Here is a 7,035-nt window from a genome sequence, read left to right as displayed (position 1 = left end):
ACGCTGGAGCATTTATCTGGAATTGCAGAACGGCAGAGGTGCTGTGGTGCCAATGCAAATAGTCTCAAGATGGTCGGTGAAGACCTTTTCATTACATACCTTGGTGATACCATCAAACCTTCTTAGAGATCTTTGTTTTGGCAGCTCTGAGATAGGAGGAAGAAGAGGTGTATGTGTGTGCGAGATAGGAAGAAGGTAATTATTTTTTTTTCCTTTAAATGAATACTGTAATTAGAAAAAGAATACTTAGTACAAAATACATCCTGACAGGTGGGAAGCAATATTTTTAAAGTAGCATGACTCTTTTCATCAGTATGGCTATATTCATGCTGGTATTTTAAATATATGGGAAAAAAATGCAATTAAAATACACTGGTGATTGAATGTCAGAAAGGCACAATATAAAAGGATTTATTTATATACTGCTTTATCTGCTGCAGCTCCTAGTAGGTTTTGAGGTATCTGAATACTTCCCAGATGGTTAGGAGATGAGGGTTGCATCATATTAAAAATCACTTTAAGGCCCTCATTTTCTGCATCTAAAAAGGTTTTAGACTTTTGTTGCATGTGCCTGAACAGGGGAATAATTTGGACTTTCTGAATGTGCCTGCTCCTCAAATAAGCCCCTCCATCACTGTGACTAAAGATGAAAGAAATCATCACTAAAACCCATGAACTTAGCACAGTATGTGCATCTCTGGTATTTCTAGCCAGTTTCTACCAGGACAGCTGTCCACAACATTTTAAAAAATATGAAAATACCAGATTCGGTGCTGAGGAATTATTTAATTAAGACAGAATAACAAATAAGCATGAGTAAGCTTTAGAAAGACTGATCTATTATCTTACATTTAGAGACGTTATTCTGACCTCTATTAAATCCTCAATGAATGCCTTCACTGGTTTGAACCTTGCCTTCCCTAATTGCAAAGTGAAGATGCAGCTATTTCTGTACCTCATAGTACCTCCTCCTGACATTAAGAACATTTATAGCTAAGAGGTGCTATCCCATCATGACCACATAAGAAGCAAAACTACATTACTGACAGATGATGAAGCATCTCACTGCAACTCAAAGGCTTGAAAAAAGTATGGAGGTTTGTACTTGTGAGAAAGAACAGTTCCCAGTGCTTCTGTAAAAACTAGGCTGAGCAACTTGAACAACCTTCTAAATAAATACATCAACACAGAGAAAACTGATGTTGAGGTGACAGGTGGGAGGTGGAGAAAAAGAAGAAAGAGAGAAATAAAGTAATTGGCAAGACTTTTTTTTTGTCTCCACAGAGCAGGGGAAAGTCAAGATCCCATAAACAGCCATCATGGTGACTCTTCCTCTTTTCGTCTTACTCATCCTCTTTCCCTGCAGTAAATCCCAGGAGGACATTCTGGGCCAGCATCTGAAATGGGACTATAGAGAAGGAGGTAGGAGGTGGTGGGTCAGCCTGGGAGGCATTCAGTAACTCAGAGCTGAAGATTCACCTGTTTTGTCCTTAGAGTGAGACTCACAGCACTCATTCACGAGTGCTTTTTCTTGATTCCTGTGTCACTGCTTCCATTTCTGTGGAGAAAAGTGGCTGTAGAAATACTTGGCTGGGGTATCTAATGACAGCAGAAAACTCGGGCACCTGGAAGCACAGAACTGTGCTGTGAGGGAGGGTTACCTCCTTTTCATTTAGATCCTCCATATGTTTAATATTTGGTATTTCACTGCAACTCAGTTCAAGTGACTGGGAATGGAATAAAATTCAGGCCACTGGTTCGTGTTTTCTTATTCTGTCACATTTATTTTCCTCTCCTCTATGGATGTCCTGTTAACCTAGCCGACAAGGTCAACATAGAAGGCATTAGCAGTATTACTCAAACACTTGAGAAATGGGGAAACAGCATCTTCTGGCAAATGAAGCACACCCTGCTGAACAACCCACATGCTTTACTGCCTGAGTTCTCCAGGTAATTCCCTTCAACTGGAGCTGGGATTCAGTCCACTCCTGGGTGTCCTGCTATGAGTGGGACTCATTTTCTTTACCTTTCAGGTTTCTCAGACGTGGGGATATTAATCTCACTGTCTTGGTGTCTGTTACGCTAGCAGTTCTGATTACCCTAGTAAACTGAATATTCTGCTGACTATTTGTTGTGAAATATTCCAAATTGCCATGACTACATTACAAAAATTGTCTTAAAGAAAATGTATGCTGTCCTCATCAGCATCTCATTCCTGTGAGAATGGGCTGGAAAAATTAATCGTGCCACAAATCCACAGGGCACGTAGAAGAAACTGAAGTAGCCTGTGATGTTTTTTATTTCAACCCCTTTAACACTCAGGTCTGAGAAAGCTATTCACTAGTCCATGTTCTCATATTTCTCCCTTTTCACTGAAGGAAATACTAATGATTGAGCACACTCACAAAACTTACCTTGATCTCATATTTCCAATAGTAGAGTGGAATAGGCAATGAAAGAGGGAGAAACAGGGAATACGGGAAACTACTAGAAACCTGTTATCACTTAAATGAGTTATTCCTAAAGCAAGTGGTCCTCTTCCATAACTCAGCTTTCTCTTCAGGAAAAATGAAAAAACAAACAAACAAACAACAGACCCAAAAAACAACAAACCAAACCAGAACAATCTGTCCTCAACTGCTCTACACTGAATCACTTGAAAAGAAAAGGCTAGGAGAATAAAACAGCACTAGTCAGAAGGTCACACAGTATCTGTACAAATCAGGGATTCAAAGGGATATAGTTGGTAGACTATATTCTGAACTTTGTCATCATGTAGATTTCTCGCTGACTTCATGGTGGCTGTAGTTATTAGTGCAGAATTCATCCCAACTTTCACTCTGCCATTGCCATAGTTCATTGCAGTATGATTGCCAGGGCCAATACCAAGCCATATATCTGAAAAACGTTTAGTCCACAAAGGTGTAATGAAAATATTAATCTATATTTCCTGTATAGGGCTTTGAATTAAGAGCTTTATTAAGGACATAGTCTGGTCTATTATAAATGATGAGGACTGACAGTAATCCATAAAAATCCTTGGTCCAGACTCCTGGATAACAGTGAGGCTAATTCATACTAGTTACTATCAGTTAAGATTAAAATTATTATCAGGACTTCATTAACACCCTAAAGGAGACTAAGAGGAAGCACCTTCCACCCTAAAGGAAGGGTCAGGGTTATCGTCAAAAGTGTTGGTGCAACAGTACAGCCCTCACCTTGCAAATCCTGATGTAAAACCTGGCTCTCCCTCTCCCTCAGCTCAGGCAGAGTTACATCCTGGAGCAACCAGGGGGCTGTGCAGTCATAGCTACATCATGGCATGCAGCAGACAGACCTTCACTGGGAAGTCCTCATCAGTAATCCCATGCATTGCTGCTCTCTACTCCTGATGATTCCAGCCACATGATTTTCCTCTCTCTTCTCAAATCCATGATGATTTTCCTCTCCCTTCTCAAAGCAGGAGTGCTGTAAAGTGCTTCTGAGAGCTCACAAACAAGCTGCCATTCTACAATGAGCCAGCTGTGCTTTGGTGGTAATGGAAAGAGTGTGTCACCCATACTGATGCTGAACCTCATGGTTCAAGGGAATCTCAGATAAATTCTCACCACCTAAAGGTCTGGGTGGCTTTGGAAGTATCATCTAATGATTTCTTGCAATGTCCCCACAAAAAAACACAAAGCCATTGTAAATAAATTATGCTGCATGCTCAGGAACACTCCTCACTCTGAGTTACTCTCTTGTTTTACTCTCTCTGTAGCCTCCATCCTGTCTCTGCAGCTGTGGACAATCTTGTGAGGGAAGTCTATTCAATAAGGAAAAGGCTTGAAGAACTGAGTGAACGCCTCAATGTCCTCAACAAAACTGTCCTTCCCATCCGACTGAATGCTCTGCAGAGCCAGAGGCGTGGAAATACTCAGCTGCGTCGTCTTCCAATACATAGGAGAAGGCTGTATGCTCGCAGGAGACCTCAGAAGAGTTAATTCTCTACCAGAAAAAAAGGGCTTTTTTTTTCGTTTACTTTTCTGCTTAAGCCTTTTTTAATGGGATGCTGCTAGAGACAATGGAGCAAAGCACATGCAAGTCAGATTTAATAAGGAGACCAGAATGCCTGCATTTTGCTGCTGCCTTTCATACCTAGGTCAGTAGGGGAAATCTGACCCTGGTCTTCAGTGGTACCTGCTTTGTGTCCCATGCAAAATGAGTTGACAAGCTCAGTCTACTTGACTGTGAATACTTCAGGCTATACAGTCATTCTTTCTGCTTACCAAAAGAAGCTCTTTCTATAAAGATCAGGTGAATTTGTTTCTCTGTCCTATTTTTACAGCACTCCATCTGAAATAGCTGGGGAATCTGATCTTCTGAAGTGCTGAATGTCTGATGAATGCAGAAAGATAGATTACTGCTTGGGCCTTTCAACTGGGCAAGGAAAGGGAGAAGAAGCTATGTTTTAAAATACAGCTTTAACCTATTCTCCATCAGTGCAAAGAATGCCCTGATCATATGTTCAGAGGGTAAGCAGAGTTGGGTAAACCCGGTCTGTGCATTATGTTTCAAGACTGAAGATGTGTCAGATACCTGGGACTAAATTTGAACACCTATCTTCTGCAAAATGCTTTTTTAAAAATACCTGGAAGAATTTCCAGCACTCTGAAAGACATCACATTGACTTTTTCCAAGATCATTGGATGTTTTTAAAACTATTTAGATCTCTAATGGGTCAGACAAGTGTCCAGAAGGATTTTCCAAAGAAGCTTAAGAGACAATTCAGTCCCCAAATTCACAGACAATAATTCAGTTGGTGTCTAGATTGCAGAGTGTCTGCTCCACATGCAAGCACAAACCTCCAGTCATTTCCCAACATCCTGCAGCACAATGAAGATTTGTAGAAAAATAACTATGCACCACAAGGACTTCAGCGTCTCAGGAAGTGCTCTGAATACCCTGCTTTCAGCTTGTCTTTTTCTGTGGCTTCCTGACAATAAATCTGGTGGTAAAAAACAGTGCAATGATCAAATTATGCACTGAACAGAGGCTAGAGTGGGCTTTCCCTTAAGGTCTCTGAAGGTAAATCAAATGCATAGATTCTCATCTGGTGTTGCAGCCAACTGCATAACCTGAAATCTGTTGAAGTACAGGCAGGAGAGTCAGAGAGGAAGATAAACTCTTTTTTTAAAGGTTTCAATTAAGCAGTTCATGAGAACTAAAATAAAGAATGGAGTAAGTCTGAATAGTCATGGGGGAGGCTGGCATGATGGTTGTTTTGAAAACACTCTCCAGTAATAAACAGTGAGGATGCTGACTAACTATTTAAGGATTCTCAGGGCCTGAGCTGAAGGAAAGTTCAGTGACCCTACAATAACCTCCATAAGGAAAGGGAAGAAACTAGTTTCATGTGAAATCTTTGCAGATGAACCAGAACTAACAGTCATAATTTTGGCTGGGACCTAGGAGTGGAGTAGAGGAGGTGTGAGGAATGTTTGAGACAATGTGATGAATATTTCCTGGATGTAAATTCTCTGAGTCCAGATTTTTAGAAAATAACAAAACTCTTAACTTGGGAGACCTTTCTTTGGCTTTTTCTTGGGAATATGAAACACTGCTTAAATAGACAAGGGAAAAATCAAGCCTGTGAAAAGGCTGATAAATAGATAGTCTAAGTCACCATAGTAATTTCTCAGGAAATGTAAAGTATTTTGATCCCACAATATATTTACTTAAACTACAAGGAATAACAGGAGAGAAAGGCCCCACCAATCTCCCCCTTGTTATTCTCCATTCAGAGCTTCTAGGCTGTGCTGTATCAGCAGTTGCATCCATCACCTGTTTGCTCCAGGTGATGTTTTACTCACTTTGCTTGGGGCTGCAGTGACTGCTGGACACTTTGGCCTAGGCTAGAGGAAGAATACATCATAAATTTCAGCTTTCATGTTCATATTTTATACATTAGAATTTTATCAGGCAACCTGAAGTTGCATAAAATCCAACGTGAAACAGAAAGATGGGCTTCTGGCTCAAGGAAGACCCTCAGTCACAGATGGCTGGAGTGGAAGACAGATGAGTTCACTGCATACTTCTACTTTTTACCTAGATGTCCACCATCAGCTTCTGCCAGAGAGGAGAGGATTAGGCAAGATGGACCTGTGGCCTGACCCAGTCCATGTATTGCTTTACTGGTATGTGCAATTTGGTACTTCTGGCAAAACTCTAGCTCACCATTTGTTTTACAAGAGAACAAATAAGCTACAGCACACAACATATCTTACAGTATTGCTATTTCTTGCATAATGGTGACTAAAACATCTGACATAAATGGTTAATAAATTACTAGATTTGTGGCCTTGTCACCACTTGTAGCAGCCCCTGTCACTCACTGTGGAAGTCCTTGTCAGGCTCCAGCCGTGCTCTCTGACCTGAACATGGCCTGACTGATCAGATGACCATGTCAAGCTGCTTTATATAGTTTATGTTTGCATCACCCTCTCTAGATGGAAATGCTTTGATGTCACATTTCTTCTATAATTTTCTTTCTTGCTCTTTAAGTTTGTATAATTTAATTGTTAATTAATTTATATTATTTATTTTATACTTATATAGATTTTAATAATATTTATATCATTATTTTATATTTATAAAATTTAAATAATTTAAATTTATATAGTTTCCCCTGCATTCAGCCCTGGTGAGGCCACATCTTGAGTACTGTGTCCAGTTCTGGGCCCCTCAGTTCAGGAAGGAGATTGAGGTGCTGGAGCAGGTCCAGAGAAGAACAGTAAGATTGTGAACGGATCCAGCACAAGTCCTGTGAGGAAGGGCTGAGGGAGCTGGGGGTGTTCAGTCTGGAGAAGGGAAGGCTCAGGGGAGACCTCATCACTCTCTACAACTCCATGAAAGAAGGGGGTAGCCAGGGGTGGGGTCATTCTCTTCTCCCAAGTAGCTACCAGTAAGACAAGAGGGTATAGTCTTAAGCCAGGTTAGATATTAGGTTAGATATTAGGAAAAAATTATTTACAGAGAGGGTGATCAGGCATTGGA

Source organism: Calypte anna, chromosome 1, assembly GCF_003957555.1.
Source record: "Calypte anna isolate BGI_N300 chromosome 1, bCalAnn1_v1.p, whole genome shotgun sequence".
NCBI classification, from domain to species: Eukaryota; Metazoa; Chordata; class Aves; order Apodiformes; family Trochilidae; genus Calypte; species Calypte anna.
The sequence above is the reverse complement of the archived record's forward strand: the minus strand, read 5'-3'. Positions refer to the sequence as shown.